The sequence below is a fragment of the Culex quinquefasciatus genome, chromosome 2, assembly GCF_015732765.1.
Source record: "Culex quinquefasciatus strain JHB chromosome 2, VPISU_Cqui_1.0_pri_paternal, whole genome shotgun sequence".
NCBI lineage: Eukaryota > Metazoa > Arthropoda > Insecta > Diptera > Culicidae > Culex > Culex quinquefasciatus.
Genome location: NC_051862.1, coordinates 107,199,643 through 107,220,441, shown reverse-complemented (window position 1 = coordinate 107,220,441; position 20,799 = coordinate 107,199,643). Strand labels below are relative to the sequence as shown.

The 20,799-nt window shown below is 43.5% G+C and overlaps 2 long non-coding RNA genes across 2 annotated transcripts; both read right to left on the bottom strand.

The window, feature by feature from the left end:
• Nucleotides 1-1,818: 1,818 nt before the first annotated feature.
• LOC119767311 lies at nucleotides 1,819-2,328 on the bottom strand. Its single transcript, XR_005277446.1, has 2 exons — nucleotides 2,055-2,328; nucleotides 1,819-1,975 (listed from the first exon to the last, which is right to left on the bottom strand). It is a non-coding gene; the product is annotated as an uncharacterized LOC119767311 (long non-coding RNA).
• A 3,344-nt stretch (nucleotides 2,329-5,672) lies between these two features.
• Nucleotides 5,673-6,177, bottom strand: LOC119767312. Its single transcript, XR_005277447.1, has 2 exons — nucleotides 5,908-6,177; nucleotides 5,673-5,829 (listed from the first exon to the last, which is right to left on the bottom strand). It is a non-coding gene; the product is annotated as an uncharacterized LOC119767312 (long non-coding RNA).
• Between the last annotated feature and the right edge of the window lie 14,622 nt (nucleotides 6,178-20,799).

Sequence of the window (20,799 nt, the reverse complement as noted above, 5' to 3'; positions counted from 1 at the left end):
AACGCTTGACAAAATCCAACCCCGGAATGACCCCATTGTTGTTCGTTACTAAGATGTCGGCCATGTCGATCTTATCCTCAGGCCCCATGCCCGAAGTGGCCACGTGATCAACAACTCCGGCTGGAGTTAGAAATGTCCATGGAATCTACACCAGCTTCATGCGATCCATACGTCCGTCGTTCACGGAATTAAGACGTCCTCGCATCGGTCCAAAAAGCGAAGTCATGAGGAGGATCCGCGGGAGAGGGACACCAAAAAGGTGAAGACAAAGTATGAGGACGACGGGAGGAAGGTATCGGGAGAGCAGGGGGAGGAATGGAACGGGTTAAAGGAGGTCATCCGTGAACGAGTGCCGGCGGCGAAGGCTCCTCAGTGGCCGCAGCTGCTGCCGTTTCGGCGAAGATTTTTGCTGCAGCAGCAGTCAATGCGGCAGCTGTTCCAGTGGCACATGCCGTTCTGATTGATCTGGACCGATCGCGCAAGATAGCTCAACTGCAGAAACAGATTCGTGCCAAACCGTCCAGATCGTTGGCAGCGGTTCTTCCGCCAATCATCCAAGACAAACCGAAACCGCGAGAAACGACCAAAAGCCGGCTACCTTGGAATAATTATTATTTGCTGTTGTTTTTTCACTGCTCGATTCCGCGAAAACTGTCATTTAGTTTCTGTCAAACAAATTCGAGCAGTGGACAGCTCAGATCGCGCGATTTTTCTGCATCGCGATCACATCGCGATGAAATCGTGCCAAATCGCGCCAATCGCGCAAATCGCGGCTAATCGAGGCAAATCGTGGACATCGCGGCCAAATCGTGGGCTCATCTCGAGAGTGTCATTCCCCTCGGCCCCATACTCAAAATAAATGAAATTTTGTTTCATTTTCGAAAAAAACGAAACGGTGGCTCTAACGGCTTTTTGAAAACTCACCCGAGAAATTGACAAACTGTCGAACAGTCAAAATGTCAAAATGTCAAAATGTCAAAATGTCAAAATGTCAAAATGTCAAAATGTCAAAATGTCAAAATGTCAAAATGTCAAAATGTCAAAATGTCAAAATGTCAAAATGTCAAAATGTCAAAATGTCAAAATGTCAAAATGTCAAAATGTCAAAATGTCAAAATGTCAAAATGTCAAAATGTCAAAATGTCAAAATGTCAAAATGTCAAAATGTCAAAATGTCAAAATGTCAAATGTCAAAATGTCAAAATGTCAAAATGTCAAAATGTCAAAATGTCAAAATGTCAAAATGTCAAAATGTCAAAATGTCAAAATGTCAAAATGTCAAAATGTCAAAATGTCAAAATGTCAAAATGTCAAAATGTCAAAATGTCAAAATGTCAAAATGTCAAAATGTCAAAATTTCAAAATGTCAAAATGTCAAAATTTCAAAATGTCAAAATGTCAAAATGCCAAAATGTCAAAATGTCAAAATGTCAAAATGTCAAAATGTCAAAATGTCAAAATGTCAAAATGTCAAAATGTCAAAATGTCAAAATGTCAAAATGTCAAAATGTCAAAATGTCAAAATGTCGAAATGTCAAAATGTCAAAATGTCAAATTGTCAAAATGGCAAAATGTCAAAATGCACGGACAGGTGAGAAATCACGCACAATCTACGAGAGGGAAACCCGCAAGAAATATTCGAGCTTTTTCAACCACTTTTACACCAACACATGTATACTTTGTTTTCTTGTATTAGTGAACTCATTCATCTTATAGTTTGTTGATGTATTAGTGCGAGTAGCTTGCTTTTGCGCCTGTATGAGTGAGATGTGCCCATGCCCAAAAATGGTTCCCTTCGAGAAATAATAAGAACAAGACGCGTTTCCACACAGCATTATTTATTTCCAAATTATTTTCTTTTCCTGTGTTGGGCATCCTTCAGGGCGGAACATTCAAGAATTTAGAACTTTCGCGGCGCCATCCATGGCTCGGCAACGAGGCTCGAGCTCTCGCACTCCCGAGTTGATTGATGAACCTGAAAAAAAACAGAAACAAATTTGTTTAAAAATTTGTTACTCAACACTTTTGTAGCAACCAGCAGCAACTATTCGTACCTGTTTCGAAGAAACAAAATGATTTCACGGCGGAGAACATTGAGGGCCGGTTCCAGTTGATTCAGTCCACTAGGAGATGGCTAACTTGTAAAATCTCAGCCAAATTAGCCTTCCGCAGGGCCAGCGGGAAGAGCAGCAAGCTTTTTTTTCACATTTTCACCAAATTTTCTGCGTTTATTGGCAAATTAACTGATTATAAATGAAAAAGTAGCAGCAGAAACAGAGCGACTTGTTTGAAGCGTGAAAATTTCAAACACAATGAAACGTCAGTTCAAGCTGTCAACCGTCCAGCAAGACGAGCACCAAAGTTCTTCGAATATATAAGGTGTGTCTGATTTGTCACAATAAATGGGTAGTAAAGTTACCTAATATCGAAACAATTTGGCAATGCAAAAATGTAATTATATTTGAAAAATGCTGAAATAATTACGCAAATTTTTAACTAATCAGGAACACGAAAATAAAATACGATTTCTGTAATAACGTTTTCAAGTCAAACAGAAATTCGTCATACCTTTTGATTCCTAAATTTTTGGTCGAGTATTACTGTTCTTTCAGCATTGTATTAGATGGATAAGTATTGTAATATGATGCCTAAAGTATATTGTAATGATTTTTTAATAAAATGTGACAACTTTCAAAATTACCAAAAGATCTGTGGTAGGTTTAGTAATTATCTTGACAATATTATTTTTGTAACTTCAAACATTAAAATGCTCGAGATTGTTCATCTACACGTCCTTAAAGTGCCCCATACTTAAAATAAATGAAATTTTGTTTCATTTTCGAGAAAAACGAAAATTAGTGTAAGAGGTCACGGTGGCTCTTACGGCTTTTTGAAAACTTACCCGAGAAATTGACAAATTGTCGAACAGTCAAAATGGCAAAATGTCAAAATGTCAAAATGGCAAAATGTCAAAAGAAGTGGGAAATGCTTCCATGCACGGACAGGTGAGAAATCACGCGCAATCTACGAGAGGGAAACCCGCAAGAAATATTCGAGCTTTTTCAACCACTTTTACACCAACACATGTATACTTTGTTTTCTTGTATTAGTGAACTCATTCATCTTATAGTTTGTTGATGTATTAATGCGAGTAGCTTGCTTTTGCGCCTGTATGAGTGAGATGTGCCCATGCCCAAAAATGGTTCCTTTCGAGAAATAATAAGAACAAGACGCGTTTCCACACAGCATTATTTATTTCCAAATTATTTTCTTTTCCTGTGTTGGGCATCCTTCAGGGCGGAACATTCAAGAATTTAGAACTTTCGCGGCGCCATCCATGGCTCGGCAACGAGGCTCGCACTCCCGAGTTGATTGATGAACCTGAAAAAAACAGAAACAAATTTGTTTAAAAATTTGTTACTCAACACTTTTGTAGCAACCAGCAACCAGCGTACCTGTTTCGAAGAAACAAAATGATTTCACGGTGGAGAACATTGAGGGCCGGTTCCAGTTGATTCAGTCCACTAGGAGATGGCTAACTTGTAAAATCTCAGCCAAATTAGCCTTCCGCAGGGCCAGCGGGAAGAGCAGCAAGCTTTTTTTTCACATGTTCACCAAATTTTCTGCGTTTACTTGCAAATTAACTGATTATAAATGAAAAAGTAGCAGCAGAAACAGAGCGACTTGTTTGAAGCGTGAAAATTTCAAACACAATGAAACGTCAGTTCAAGCTGTCAACCGTCCAGCAAGACGAGCACCAAAGTTCTTCGAATATATAAGGTGTGTCTGATTTGTCACAATAAATGGGTAGTAAAGTTACCTAATATCGAAACAATTTGGCAATGCAAAAATGTAATTACATTTGAAAAATGCTGAAATAATTACGCAAATTTTTAACTAATCAGGAACACGAAAACAAAATACGATTTCTGTAATAACGTTTTCAAGTCAAACAGAAATTCGTCATACCTTTTGATTCCTAAATTTTTGGTCGAGTATTACTGTTCTTTCAGCATTGTATTAGATGGATAAGTATTGTAATATGATGCCTAAAGTATATTGTAATGATTTTTAATAAAATGTGACAACTTTCAAAATTACCAAAAGATATCTGTGGTTAATTATCTTGACATTATTATTTTTGTAACTTCAAACTTTAAAATGCTCGAGATTGTTCATCTACACGTCCTTAAAGTGCCCCATACTTAAAATAAATGAAATTTTGTTTCATTTTCGAAAAAAACGAAACGATGGCTCTAACGCTAGCTCTAACGGCTTTTTGAAAACTCACCCGAGAAATTGACAAATTGTCGAACAGTCAAAATGTCAAAATGTCAAAATGTCAAAATGTCAAAATGTCGAGCGCAATGTCAAAATGTCAAAATGTCAAAATGTCAAAATGTCAAAATGTCGAGCGCAATGTCAAAATGTCAAAATGTCAAAATGTCAAAATGTCAAAATGTCAAAATGTCAAAATGTCAAAATGTCAAAATGTCAAAATGTCAAAATGTCAAAATGTCAAAATGTCAAAATGTCAAAATGTCAAAATGTCAAAATGTCAAAATGTCAAAATGTCAAAATGTCAAAATGTCAAAATGTCAAAATGTCAAAATGTCAAAATGTCAAAATGTCAAAATGTCAAAATGTCAAAATGTCAAAATGTCAAAATGTCAAAATGTCAAAATGTCAAAATGTCAAAATGTCAAAATGTCAAATGTCAAAATGTCAAAATGTCAAAATGTCAAAATGTCAAAATGTCAAAATGTCAAAATGTCAAAATGTCAAAATGTCAAAATGTCAAAATGTCAAAATGTCAAAATGTCAAAATGTCAAAATGTCAAAATGTCAAAATGTCAAAATGACAAAATGACAAAATGTCAAAATGTCAAAATGTCAAAATGTCAAAATGTCAAAATGTCAAAATGTCAAAATGTCAAAATGTCAAAATGTCAAAATGTCAAAATGTCAAAATGTCAAAATGTCAAAATGTCAAAATGTCAAAATGTCAAAATGTCATAATGTCATAATGTCAAAATGTCAAAATGTCATAATGTCAAAATGTCAAAATGTCAAAATGTCAAAATGTCAAAATGTCAAAATGTCAAAATGTCAAAATATCAAAATGTCAAAATGTCAAAATGTCAAAATGTCAAAATGTCAAAATGTCAAAATGTCAAAATGTCAAAATGTCAAAATGTCAAAATGTCAAAATGTTAAAATGGCAAAATGGCAAAATGTCAAAATGGCAAAATGTCAAAATGGCAAAATGGCAAAATGTCAAAATTGCAAAATGTCAAAATGTCAGATTGTCAAAATGTCAAAAGAAGTGGCAAAATGGCAAAATGTCAAATTGTCAAAATGGCAAAATGTCAAAATGGCAAAATGTCAAAATGGCAAAATGTCAAAATGTCAAAAGAAGTGGGAAATGCTTCCATGCACGGACAGGTGAGAAATCACGCACAATCTACGAGAGGGAAACCCGCAAGAAATATTCGAGCTTTTTCAACCACTTTTACACCAACACATGTATACTTTGTTTTCTTGAATTTGTGAACTCATTCATCTTATAGTTTGTTGATGTATTAGTGCGAGTAGCTTGCTTTTGCGCCTGTATGAGTGAGATGTGCCCATGCCCAAAAATGGTTCCCTTCGAGAAATAATAAGAACAAGACGCGTTTCCACACAGCATTATTTATTTCCAAATTATTTTCTTTTCCTGTGTTGGGCATCCTTCAGGGCGGAATATTCAAGAATTTAGAACTTTCGCGGCGCCATCCATGGCTCGGCAACGAGGCTCGAGCTCTCGCACTCCCGAGTTGATTGATGAACCTGAAAAAAACAGAAACAAATTTGTTTAAAAATTTGTTACTCAACACTTTTGTAGCAACCAGCAGCAACTATTCGTACCTGTTTCGAAGAAACAAAACGATTTCACGGTGGAGAACATTGAGGGCCGGTTCCAGTTGATTCAGTCCACTAGGAGATGGCTAACTTGTAAAATCTCAGCCAAATTAGCCTTCCGCAGGGCCAGCGGGAAGAGCAGCAAGCTTTTTTTTCACATGTTCACCAAATTTTCTGCGTTTACTTGCAAATTAACTGATTATAAATGAAAAAGTAGCAGCAGAAACAGAGCGACTTGTTTAAAGCATGAAAATTTCAAACACAATGAAACGTCAGTTCAAGCTGTCAACCGTCCAGCAAGACGAGCACCAAAGTTCTTCGAATATATAAGGTGTGTCTGATTTGGTCACAATAAATGGGTAGTAAAGTTACCTAATATCGAAACAATTTGGCAATGCAAAAATGTAATTACATTTGAAGAATGCTGAAATAATTACGCAAATTTTTTACTACTCAGGAACACGAAAACAAAATACGATTTCTGTAATAACGTTTTCAAGTCAAACAGAAATTCGTCATACCTTTTGATTCCAATTCAATTCAATTCAATTCGGTTTTATTAGTGAATAATCATGTTACAATTAGTTCGTTTGCAGTACATTACAGAGTTTTGGAGTTCCTTTCAGCTGTGTGTTAAATCTCAATCCATTTTGGAACGATTATTGCTTATGACTTAGAGATTACCAAAAGTAAGAAAAAATTTAGAAAAAACTTACTAAATTTGCAAAGGAAAGGGGATAGAAATAGAAAAAGCTTAAACTAGATCACAGTTTTTTTATCTATTGTAGATGTGCTTAATCATTAGCTCCCCGAGGGCCAGAAATTGCTCCGCCTTGTTACGGCAGGTCCGGAACCGCGTCAACATCTCACCCGCTAGAGCAAAAAACTCCGGCAAGGTGAAGAGATCTTCTCCGGTTACTTCTTGCTGGGCCGCATCGCCGCTACCGGCAGCGACCACGCTGGCAAACGATCGCCCCCATCCAGGAGGGAGCGCTGAGTTGTCCGCTGGAACCGTACGCTGTCCAGCTGCAGGAACGGTTGCGCTCGTATTCCGCTGAGAAGGGTGGGATGCTGCTGCTTTCTTCTTCCTCTTTTCCTGCTCCTCGAGGTACACCTTGCGCGCGACGCATCCGCGGTAATTACCGGTATGGTTGCCGTCACAGTTGGCGCACTTAATGCGCGCCTTGGTGTGCTCTGCCTTGTCCCCCAAGTTCGCCTTGCACGGCAGTGCACACTTCTCCGAGAGGTGTGTTTCACCGCACTTCACGCAGCGGGGCGGGAGGTTGCAGTTCCGCGATCCGTGGCCGAACTTCTGGCAACGGTGGCATTGCGCTACGTCCATTGTGTTTTTGGAGTAAAACCGCCAGTTTACCCAAAAACCGTCCAACGCCTTAGTCCGTCGCAGGTCTTGGATTTTGACGGTGCCGCGGTCGAAGTACAACAGGTACAGAGTGTGCGTACCTGTGACTGTTGTCTTGCGCGAGAGCACTTTTATCTCCCGTGGCGTTATTCCGGCACCCGAGAGGTGTTCCTTCAGGTCGGCGATTGGGCGGTCTTGGTAGCCCTGCAGGACTACCTTAACCGCGGTCTTCTCAACTGGATCGAATGTGTAGAACTTGAAGTTGCTACACTTCAGTTCTTTCACCACCAGGTCGAAATTCTTTTTGTTGAAAGTAATCACTTGTACTTTCGATTTTCCAATTTTCAGACTATATTGGAGGCCTTCCAGCAACTCGTCAACATCGTCCGCCAACGTATCCAAAACAAAAATTGGAGGTGGACGCCGTTCCTTCGGAGAGTTATCTTTTTTTGTCGTACTACCTTTTTTGCGTGCACGTCGATCATCGTCGTCGTCGTCGGTAGTGCTGCTACCGTCGGTGTTGTTGTTGTTGGTTTCCTCGTCACTCAGTCTCGCGAACTTGTTACTGGTGGGAATGTTGGCGGATGTTGATGCGCCACCGGTCGACAGATTACCGGAAGTACCTGAGCGGAGTCTGCTTCTTATAGGGCTGCGATCCTGGACACGGTAGTTAGCGTGCAATAACTCCGGATTGAAACCATCAGCGCACACGCTCCCTTGTTTACCTTTTTGCACTCGGCCGGTAGACGAACTTCGCGGGTTTTTCGAGGCCGCACTCGAACTGCCACGGCCACGGCCGGCCTTCGGCAGGCTGGTGGAGCAAACTCGCGGGTAATCACGGTCGATTGCGGCGGAAAATTCGAAAAAACTTCTAGAGCTCTGAGCACTTAACTGCTGCTTGCTCTGGAGGATACACGCAGAAAAAAGATACCTTTTGATTCCTAAATTTTTGGTCGAGTATTACTGTTCTTTCAGCATTGTTGGTCCATTATTACCAGACGCCTACGGGAATCAGTACATACTGACTACCCAGTGCGATCTGTCAAAATTCATAACTGCAACGCCAATTATTGACAAGTCAACAAATGCAGTGGCCAAAGCATTTGTTGAAGCAATAATTTTAAATTATGGCGTTCCCGACCAAATATTGACGGACAGAGGTACAGAATTCATGTCCTCTGTTTTCACAAAAATTTGTGATATGCTGAAAATTGAGAAACTCAATTCAACAGCATATCACCATGAAACAATTGGAGCGTTAGAAAATTCGCATAAAGTACTTGGGAATTTTCTACGAATCCAAACAAATAATTCTTATGGATATTGGTCTGCTTGGGTGCCGTATTATAAATTCGCTTATAATACAACTGTGCACAGCGCAACCAGTAAAACTCCATACGAGTTAGTATACGGAAAATTGTGCAATCTTCCAACTGAGTTACAAGGAGAAACAGAAATAAGTCCTGTGTATAACATAGATGACTATTCTGCTATTCTAAAATTTAAAATTCAAACATCGCAAAAACAAGCACGTGATTGTTTACTAAAAGCCAAACAAAACCGAACAAAAAGAGACACAAACAAAACTGATCGTTATGTTATTAACGATCTAGTTCTTGTAAGAAATGAAACAGGTTCAAAATTAGAACAAAAATTTGACGGACCATACAAAGTCTTGGATGATTTAGGTGTAAATCTAAAGATTCAAATTAATAATAAAATAGATATTATTCACAAAAATAGAGTTAGAAAATTCATTAAAAAAAAGAGGGAAAGAAGACAACAAAAAAATAATAATAATAATAATAAAAAAAATATAGAAAAATACAAAATTTAATATTTCTATTGTAACAAAACATAAACACACACACACATGAATAATATTGTAACAAGACACATATATTGTACACACACACACACACACACACACACACACACACACACACACACACACACACACACACACACACACACACACACACACACACACACACACACACACACACACACACACACACACACACACATATAAATAATATTGTAACAAGACACATATATTGTAACTCTATTATAGTTACACACTAAATCATAAAACATTAAAAATAATCACTATAGGATAATTTTTAATTTCTCCAAGAAGAGGCGTATAGTGGGTCGACACATGCAACGTATCATTTAACGCTGACTCAAATTACAACACTTGAGTCAGTAACAAATTATTTATGTTCTACTTCTTGGACGACCTTCTTGTGACCCACATTCTGTGACACTTTGAAGTCAGCAGTTGCTTTCCGTGTTGTGTTTAACACTGACCCTCTTTGATGGGTACCAGATGTTGACAAACATGCACCAAGCACTTTGTTATATTCAAGCGACCACCGAAAGAGTACTCGATGGTAAATAGCCAAAAAGTAGGTGTGGCTTATTAGCCATCTTGTTCTAGGAATTCACCACAGCCAACAAGGCTTAAGTTTAAGTTAGCAATAAGTTTGAAGTTAAAATAAAGATCATTCCTAGTTCCACCGTCAACCGTGTTAGATGTCTCATTTGTATCACCTTACCCTCCTTACATAACAAAATGATGTCAGCTGGGTTCTCTATTCCGGGCACATGGTCCCAAGATCCGCTCTCCGTCAGATGTTGAATCTCGGACACACGGTTGGCCACGAACTGGTTCCATCTGGACGGCAGTGACGCAAGCCAGCAGCGTACGATCATGGAATCCGTCCAGAAGAACGCTTTTCCTCGGAAGTTGATGGCGTTGGCCACTTTCTCGTACAGATGCGCTAGCAGCAGAGCGGACGCCAGCTCCAGGCGGGGAATCGACTGCTTACGCTTCTTCTTCTTCAGGTTCTCGAGCGGTGCGATGCGGGATTTGGAGGCCAGCAAGCGGACGGTGACGTCGCCGTTGGCCGAAACGGTTCGAATGTAGATGCACGCACCGTAAGCGTTGACTGAAGCGTCGCAGAACCCGTGAAGCTGCACATTCTGGTCATCTGCGCCTGTGCCAATCCAGCGGGGTATCGACAGGCTGTCCAGACCGGCTAGATTTCTGCGGTATTCACGCCAGTACTCCTGCAGATCTTCTGGCAGAGCGGCGTCCCAATCCAGTTCCATGCGCCACAGCTTCTGCACGAAGATTTTCGCTTGGACGACGACAGGACCGATCAGCCCGTACGGGTCGAAGATCATGGCCATGTCTGAGGCCACGACACGCTTCGTGATCACGGCAACGTCGTTCCACTTTGGCGATCTGAAACGGAAACAGTCCGTACTGGGCTCCCAGACGAGCCCGAGCGTCTTGACGGTTGCGTCAGACGTGTCCACACAGAAAAAAATATTTCTGTAAATTTACATTATTTATCATGTACCAAAAGGTATCATGATAAATTATGTATATTTACATTAGGTTCATTGGAAATTTACATTAGATTCATTGGAAATTTACATTAGTTTTGAAAATTTACATTAGTTTTGGAATTTACATTAGTTTTGAAATTTACATTAGTTCAAATCAACCAATTCTGATTGGCCAATGGGAATGAGAAGCTCGACTTGGATTGCAGTAGAAAAAGGGTGTGGCCTATGTTCTATTTTAAAATGAGTGAAACGGGCAGCAAAAGGAAATTATGATTTAAAAAAGTTGTTTCACAGGTAAGGGACGCTTTCTCGTCGACGGCCAAGTGGAATAACGCTGGACTGGAATCGAACAGACGACGGGTAGAATGTTCGGTGTTACTGCTGCTACCCGCTGCCGACTGAGCCATCTTCGCATTTTATAAACGAGCGGCTAAAGCATCATTTTGTTCAGGGCGAGGCTCAGGCAGTGGGACAGCGAAGTATGAGAGCGATAGAAAGAGAACCAAATATTACTATTTTTAGTTCGGGTAGTTTTGAAGTCAACGTTTGGCAGAAATACATTGGATATATGATTTACATTAAAAAGGAATTTACAGGATGCCGAATACGGGTAGAAATTCATCAGATTTGAGTTTCCATGCTCAACGTTTCCATTAGATTCATGATTTACATTAGATTTAGATTTACATTAGAGTAATTTCCATGACTTTTTACTCTTTACATCAAATTTCAACATTACATTGAGTGAGTTTACATAAGAAACAGTAATTACGTGCTGTGTAAATTTACATATTTTTTTCTGTGCAGTTCTAGCAGGGTCCGCTCGTCGCGAAGATGTTCCGGGACGTCGAGCAGGATGTCTCGGGAGTTGAGTGCCACTTTCGCAACGAGAATCCGCCAGATTCCATCAGATCGACCGTTTCGGCGACTAGCTCTTTTCCTTCAGTGACCGTGTGCGCACCTGCCAACATGTCTTCAACGTAGAAGTCACGTTTGAGGACCTTGGCAGCGGATGGGTGCGTCTTTTCTCCGATCTCACCGAGTTTTTGCAAGCCCTTGGTCGCTAAATACGGCGCAGACTACAGCCAACACAAGCTGTCAACTTCGGCACCAGAACAAAAGGGAAATGTCAACTTCGGCTCCAGCACAAAAGAACAGCTGTTCGTTACGGAACCAAAACAAAGCAACTGCGCACTGTAAAAGTACAAAAACTGCAGGCATAAAATGGAAATAAAGTAATTATTGTTTTTATGTAAAATTTTACCGCAATGTACGTTTATAAGTTAGTGTGTGTTTGTGAGGTGTTTTTTATCAATTTATTTGCAAAATAAACTACTAAAGTTGGGATTATTAAGCACACATCGGGCCGATGACCTCATTTAAAGTTGTACTTTTATCACATGAAACGTTTAACTTAACTACTGTGTAATTTGACTTTTACTACAGTAATTCTAATAACAAAAATTGAATTATTAAAAAAAAAAATGTTTTCACTGTGCGCATTTTGCCCCGTTATCAATCTCAATCACCCAAGATGGCGGTCTTTAGCATCCCCAGGATTACATGCGTAATTGATCGTTTTTTGACGTAGACTTACGTCTTTGTCGAAGGTACTGGGGTGTCATTCCAAAAAACCCGGGCCGAAGGCCCTGGATTACTGCGTCATCCGTCAAACGCTTATATCTTCCTTCCCTCTAATCGAATCGACACGATTTATGTGCCATTCGATTCGAAAATTATTCAGCAATTTGCTATAAAACTTTCATTGTTGGCAAAATAGTTTAACTATTGAAACAATTGAATGTTTTAAAATGTTTTCAAAATGCAGAGATTTTGCAAGCAAAATGAGCGCTTCCCACTCACGGACGGGAATGTCAAGTACCTATTTTGAGGGGAAAATCATCCGAGCAACGCGACCGAGTGTCGGTCGCGAAAAAGGAGGGGAAGTAGCGGGCCGAAATCATACATAAGAACGTGCGCCAGAGCCCATTCCATCATTCACGTCTCAGACGTCGGACCGGCAGCAGCAGCAGCAGCAGGAAAGCTCAGCCCAGAGCAGCAGCAGCAGGAGAGAGACCAGAGCAGCAGCAGCAGGAGAGAGGGACCAGAACTGGAAAAGAAGTGCGCATCGCCTTCTCGTCGTCACCGTCAGCCAGTTGCCTCTCGATGGCCGGACCGTTAGGATCTTTCGTGGTTGCTGTGGTTCGGAGGTGCTTCAATCCCCATCCCTCGTCCCACCCGGGACGAGGCATCAACAAGATGAGGCGCGCGCGTGCTGCCTTCCGCCGAAAAGCCTCTCGTGGGTCAAGCCTTGGTTGTTAAACAATCGGGACATCCAACTAGCTCGTCGCATTCGCGGCGAGCGCTTCTGAAAGATTTACGTCTCATCAAATTGAAAGAGTTGCCCTCGTCCCACCCGGGACGAGGCAGCGAGCTAATTTGAATTTAAATTTCAGGAACAAATTTTGGTCTTCGGGGGCTTCGGATTGCACAGCTTTCTGAGGCTGCTCTCGCCCCCAACCCCTATGCCCCCTCTCCCCCTCCCCCCATTCGGCTCGCTAAAATTCCTTCGTCTCTTTCTTTCCTCTCTTTGCCGTTCGAATGGGTGTTCCTTCCAATATATATAGCTAATTCTTCAAATTAATATATGGAAAACCCACATGTCCACATATCTAAATTTTACGTAAGTCTACGCCATTCCGGTTATGTCTGTGACATAACTACTTTGACTTTCTTCAGAATCAGGACGACGTAAATCGTGCCCGGTTGATTTCCTTTCGGATCTGTGTTTTGATGCTGCCAATCACAATAAGTTATTCCCGCCTCCGATCAACAATTACGGCCAGTTCTACTCCACAACTACGAAATTGTTTCACATACCAACTTTCGAAACCTCAAGCTGGGCCGACCCGTCGTAGCCGTTGCCCAGCCGAAGTGACCAGTTTAATGAACACCCACCCGGTGATGCGGTGATTTGTGCTGCTTGGCAGGAAACTCTCGCCGTATGAAATTCTGGAGCGCGTCCTCGTCGAAAAGGATCCCATCTTCAGCGAAATGTACACCGTCGAGGGACCGGCTTCCGGCCAGCAGCAGGACAGCGTCGACTCGCCGGATGTCGATACGATAGATGATTAAAGTGTGTGTCGTGTGAGGTGAATGAAGCGTGTTTGATTTATCCGATTCGCGTGTTCCGGCAGGGTTTTCGTTTTGTTGGTTCGCACACATCAAAAGTTCTGGCCGGTTTTAGAGCGTTTTCGTTTGCGTGAATCCACCCGGATCAGGGTTCCGCATTCGTCGATTTCGGTAAGGTCTACAGTTTCGACTTGTTTCGCAGGGAACTTGCCCTACTCGGTGATGTTGAATTCGGTGGATGTTCGATACAGGCTTGGACGAGAACGTGCAGATTCGGCAGGCTTAATTTTTTGTCTGCTTCGGCTTGTTCACAGAGACGAGCGATACCACTTTTAAGCACGCATTTAAGCCTTCGAGGTGGTTCCATTCAAAGGGTTCGACCGGACGCCCAAGATCGTTGCTCAAAGCTATGGGGACAACCGGAACACACAGGAGCAGCTCGACCGAAATGAACACCGTTCCGTTAAAGTCTGGATTCTGTGGTGACTAACTCAGCGCATGGCATGGTCGACTACAATTTCGACAAATTCGGCTGACGGAACGGACCAGGACGATTAATCATTATGCTAAAGTTACTCTAGAGGGAGATTTCAATCATAGCGTGTTTTTATTGAATGAATGTGCATTTGATATGGAAACAAGCATAAATTTATGAGACAGTTTCTAATTCGCTTTCTTAGATAGTAAATTAAAGAGAAATTTAATCTAAATGACTTAATCAATTTCCAGCCAAATGAATCAGTTTCGTCAACTTTGGACGGATTGTCTCCTTGTAAGGAACGATGCGCTTGGAGTACTCCGAAAACATTTCGTCATGGAAGTGATCAATAAACTTCGATATCAATGCATCCTTGTGGTCATCGACGCATTTCCACAAATCTCGAAAGCGGGTATGGAAATGTTCCAGGATACAGTTCAATGCTCGTGTTGTGAGGTATCCATGGTATGATTCGACATCGACGTCTCTTTCTTCGCCTACGAATATCTGTAATACAAATTATTCGTATTAAACGTAAAAAGATTTTTTGAAATGTTGTTATAATTTACCTTGAACAGAAACTGGCAAACCTGGCCTATTCCAAAAACAGCTTCTGCTCGGGCTTCACTTTGATCTTCGTTGCAGCTTGCACATTTGCAGGATGATAACATCTTGTGCTGAACTTTGGCAGCGGATATTTTCAGGGCTGCATTCGTGAGGTCATCTTCAATAAATGAATCCCATTCTGGTCCGCAGCAAAGCGATGCGCATATCTCTATGGGAACAACTTCGACACTGCTTTGGACAGGTTCTGGCGAGGGTTCTGGTGCTGGGATGGTCAGATCGACACTTAAAGCCGTCGAGTTTTGGAAAATCGTGCAATTCCCGGTTTCTGGAGCCGAAATGTCGTTGTTTTTCAACAACCTTTTAACCGCTGTCTTTAGCAGAACGGCATCGGGGTTATCATTGCAACCACCCCTTGACCGAACCTTACCAAAGTACATTTCCAGATTGTCCTGGGAGAGACGGTAAGTGAAGATCTGTGTCAGTATAGGTCTCTGTTCAGCAACGGCATCAATCCGAGGGTTCTCAACGATTTCAAGATACTCTACATGGAGATAAGCTTCGTCTACAGTTCCTGGTTCTGGTCTCTCCTCGGCATCGGTGTCAGCATGGGTGTTCTCAAAGTTGTCCACATCCTTTTGCATTCGAAGATCCGGCTCGTTGACAGTACCTGACTCTACGTCGGCTACAACTCGGGCGTTCTCAACGTTGTCTTCAGTTGGTTCTGGATGCATGCACAGTTCCTTGAACAGTCCTCGGATGCTTTTTATATCTACTAGAAAACCGAGGAATCCAGTTTTATTTTTAGAGCTCAAAATCGGGGTACCGTCGTTCAGCGTGATTTGCCAAATGAAATCTTCCGCGTTTTTAAAAGCAGCATCAAATTCGTCGAAATTGGCTTCGCACAATGGTTTCTTGAAGCCGGTTGAGTGTTGTTCCATGCTCCATGCTATCGAAGAGATCGTTGAAAGTTTGGACGAACTCGATCATGCCCTGGCAGTCTTCGAAATCGCCGTCCCGTTCCATCAAGTACCTCAGAGCATCCGCTACAGCCTGACTAAGCACCTGCACGGCCAGGATAACTTTCATCTTGCTATTTTGGAAGTTTACATGCTTATCGGTGAGCTTCGGAGCGAGAAGGAGGCCAGTTTTCTTCTGCAACTCATTAAGCAGTTCTATAAACTTCCATCTAGCCGGTTCACTCGGTGTATTTAAGGTGCCCTGGGAGTGTCTTGCGAACCTTCGAGGTGAACGGACACTAGAGCTGCGGTATTTTTTACTACCTAAGCTCAGAGTTATTAAAAAAAAATTCACAGTCTTTTTAAGGGCGCACAGCAGCCAAGAAAGTTGTTGTCTTCTTATTCCAAATTTGTCAAACAATCCTGCAAGAACCTGATTCGCTTCGCTTCGCTAGGAGACGGTGATTTTAGCGGATTGCATACTGGATTTCGCCATGTTATGTGATGATTGTCTAAGCCCAAGTTGCCTAGGAATTGATAACTGGGAAAAGAACCAACTCCACCTGAACCAGATTCTCAACACCATGACAGCCGTCCATTGCCGGCCGCTCCCATCTCCACCGCGCACCAGGGACAAGGAAGGGGATTTGGAAGACGGGAAGTGTTGATGCTGCACTTTTTTCAGAGTATTAAGGGAAAATCTCCACGGTATCCTCAAGTAAGCTTCGCTTGGAGTTGGACGGTTTTTGGGAAGGTATAAGGTCTAGGATACGCTCTAAGCTAGCGTTGCGACCAATGGCATGATGTGTTTAATTGTTACTTTTTTATTCTCGAGGCAAGCAATCGTATGCTGCTGTCGAGACAATTCCCGCTTATTTCAAGTGGAAGTTTCTGCTTCGGCAGGAAGTAGTGGCCTATATCCGTTCCAACCCACAGGATTACTTTGCATTCCTGCAACCCTTCGCCGACGACCTGCGGCCAGGTGCTACGGTGCACGACTTCCTTGATTCCTTAGACCAAGATGGTGTTTGGGCGGGGGAGGAATCGATTGTAGCTGTTTGTCGGAAATTTTCTATAAATGTTCAGGTTTGGGATCGATCCCGGAAGCGGGTTATAGATTACCCGAGTGACAGAGCTACCCCTATCGGAACTATTCGCTTGGCTTTTACCGGGAATCACTACGACAGTGTGGTCGGCGAGGGCGGTGCGTTTCCTCCTACGCAAGTTTGGACTGGTAAGTAATATCAAAACTCAGCGAGCGTTACCATCTGATGACCTTTCCTGGAACTCTTCAGGTGTGCGATCAGCCTTGTCCGCCTCTCGAGTCTCTTCATTACCTTCAGTCCAGCCCGCCAATCACGGTCGTGTAGCAGGGACGTCTGTGACTGCCCCTAATTCCTGTTCTCAGGACGTCATCGTGCCATCGTCGCACTCAGGATCCTGTTTGATGGCCACTTCTGTGGTTCAAACAGCACCACCTACTACCGTTGAGGTGTCGCTCTCTTCTTGTACCACTGGTGATTCCTTGCGGCCGCGCCAAAGCCAGCGATGCCCTCGCGTGAAGATCCAACCTGCTTCAGATCCCGGAGAAGTACAATCCGCCTATCCGCTCGCTACCGTCAGCGGCAACCACTCCTCTCAACACTGCACCGTAGTCACGAAGCCCGCTCTTCTCGATGCACAGTCACCTGCTGCTTCTCCTGCAACCCTCCTGCCAAACACCAAACCAGTCTGGACTCTCCAGGGAACCAACCGATCGACGCCGAAAGAAATTCCCGGTGTCTGCATAGCCGCTTCCAGTTCACACCATCCCGTGGATGCGTCTGATGCACGTCGCAGAACCCCCAGTGATGCCGTCGTATCTGCTGAGAACGCTGGGGTGCTGCAATGTCATTCTTCCTCAATCGCAGGTATTTAACTTTAATATGTCATTGTAGGCCACGAAGTCGTATCCACCCGCCAAGCGTCCCCGGTTAGACCGACCCCGCCATCCAGAGAGCCTTCCAAAATCCCCCGTGGAAGACCATCACAGTTCCGATCTCGAGAGGTCCACACCTTTGGCTCAAAGTGTCCCTATCCAGCCAAAGGATGTGTGTACAGCACTCCGGATGGCCTCCTGGAACGTGTCCGGGTGTCGGAAGAGAGAGAAGCGCGTAGAGATCGACGAGTGTCTTCATGGATATGATGTGGCCGTTGCATTCCTTCAGGAAGCTAACATAGATTCCCAACGCAGTGAGACCCGCAATTATATCTGGTATACAGGCAGCACTCGGATTAACCGGAAGCGGAACCTGGCCATTTTGTGCTCTCGATGGTACAACGTGCAGATATCGGGAATCATAGCAATTGGTCCTCATGCTGTGAGTGCAACTTTGCGGTATACTGTAGATCTCGTTTCACGCCAAATAACGGTTTTGAACGTTCACGCACCGAACAAAGGCACTTCCACCTACCTGGGACGTTTGGGCTCGTTTATCACTGGCTGCGGAAGCAAACGTAGTTTGATAATTGCTGGTGACTTTAACAGCCATCTAGCCTACGAGGATGCGACAGAGTCAGAGCGAGGTCTTCTCGGCAAGATTACCTGTCACCAGGAGACTAACGAGAGTTGAGTACAGCTTCGGTACTTCCTGATGCGACACGGCTTATCTGTTCGTAGTATGCAGATGGACCGATCCATGGCGTGGACGTGGACCAACGGTCTTCGCTGCTCCCAGTTGGATCATGTCCTTCTACCTAAGGACTCCAAACTGTACGTGCGACGAATCCGCGGTATAAAAGTGTCGACTCCGCGTACTGACCACAAACTATAACCTGGAGCGTGGTCCAGAACAGAAGCCCGCGCGACATTTCTCATACCAAGCGGTATCATCCTCGGTCTATCTATCCACCGGGTGAGGCCCCAGCCCTGCAGAAGCCGACCATTCAGGAGACTTATCACCATGAGTTGAAAAAGCGTTTGCCTTGCACGCCTCAGCCGGATATTAACCTTACTTGGGAGAAGTTAGCGCAAAAGACGAAGCAGGCTGCATCAGTATCACTGAAGAAGTGTTATGTTATTCCTCACGACAAGGGTTGTCGTCAACTTGCAGCGAAGGTGGCCAAAGCTCGGTTCTGGATGTCGTGGAAACCCTCGAACAGGGTCGCTGAGAGGCTCTCCGCCGCCAGTTCAGAGCTGCAAGCTGCTCTGAAGCGCCAGGATGAGCAAGCATGGACTGAATTCTTCCGTGATGTAGGAAAACTTCCACTGGGTGTTCGGATCAGGCGCACACAACAGTGCTTCAAGAAGCACAAGCGCCAACAAGGCCGGCCAGTGCAGTATTCAAGTGTCCCAATTGATGCCTGGAAGTGTAGTAGCGACGCAGATGGGTTGCCCTCCCTTATTGAAGAGGTTGACGGGGTTGCTCTCCCTCAAGGACCTACAGTTGAAGACTTGCGCCGCATACTTGCCAAGATGGGAAATGGCAAGTCACCTGGCCAGGATAGATTGCCCGCTGAGTATTTCAAGTACGCCGACGAAAGTACGCTTCAGGAGTTGTTGCAGGTAATCAAATCTGTTTGGGACACCAACTGCATGCCTGCTGCTTGGAAGCACACCGCTGTAGTTCCCATCCCCAAAGTATCCAAGCCAACTTCCGCTGCCCACTATCGTCGGATTTCGCTGCTGAGCACCGGTTATAAAATATATGCAATGTGGGTTTTGGAGCATCTGCAGCGGTACGTTGGCGAGATCGGTTCCCACCAAGCAGCATTCTTGCCCGGCCGGTCCACCACAGATCACCTATTCGTCACCCAGCGCGTTCTCCAGGAAAAGTGGAACGAGGGAACCGTCCTCTATATTATGTCCCTGGACTTGGAGAAAGCATTCGACCGCGTTAACTTGAAGTGTCTACCCGCCATACTCAAAGGTACAAAGTAACTATTTCTGTATAATACAGCCTAATGAATTTGTTTATTCCAGACAAAGGGGTTCCACACTGTGTGATTAACCGCGTGGTCGAATGTCTACGGGGTGACATCGAGCAGACCATTTTCCAGGGGAAGACCTCGCATCCGGAACCGCGACTTGGTGGAGTGAGGCAGGGATGTCCGATCAGTCCTTTCGCCTTCGACCTTATCATTGAGGCAGTTATGATCAGCGTCGAGGAGGAGTTGGGCATTTTTGTCCTGAACCAGAAAAACCGCTTGTCATTGCCCTTGGTGCTTGTCTACGCCGATGATGTGCTAATCCTGACTGAAGATGTCGTTTCGCTAGAAAAGATCGTTGCCTGCATGGAGTCCTACCTCGAAACCGTTGGATTTAACCTTAATAGAGATAAGTGTCAGTTGCTTGTTCGCGATCCGATGGGCCCTTCCGTGAAAACCGTTACGCTGTTGGGGGTAGACTACGACGTGCAGAAGTCCATGAAGTATCTGGGAATATCCCTGACTAACCGTTTAAATCGACCTCTCACTACACGGATGCGATGCCGGAACACTATACGAGCTTCTAAAGCGGTGGTGGACTTTGTACAACAACACCAGCCCACTTGGGAACTCGGGCGCCTAATTTATGAAACCGTTCTGGCGCCGGCAATGTTGTACGGAACTGAAACTTCTGTCTTAACTCGTCAGAGCCGTACCTCGTTACGAAATTACGAACGGCAGATAGTGCGCGAAATTGCTCCCCATTGTGTCCATGCTGAGGGCCATTCACCAGAAGAACCTATCAATGATTTGCTGCAAAACAGGACTGTCACCAGAAAAGCCCGTGCTCGTCAGATGCGGTGGTTTGGTCACGCCAAACGTCGTCCAGAAGATCATCCCGTAAAAGCCGCCACAAAATTTTTTGCTCAAAAGCTCCGACCTTGCAGACCCGCGTTTACCTGGTGGGACATGGTGATTGCAAACATGAAACGGTATGATAACACAACGTATCGGGGGTGGGAAATGTTGGCACAAGACAAGGATCAGTTTAATTCTAAGACCGATGAAATTTACTTGATCCCGGAATCGTCCGAAGGATCCGATATAGATATTGATAACATTTAAAAGTGATCTCTAAA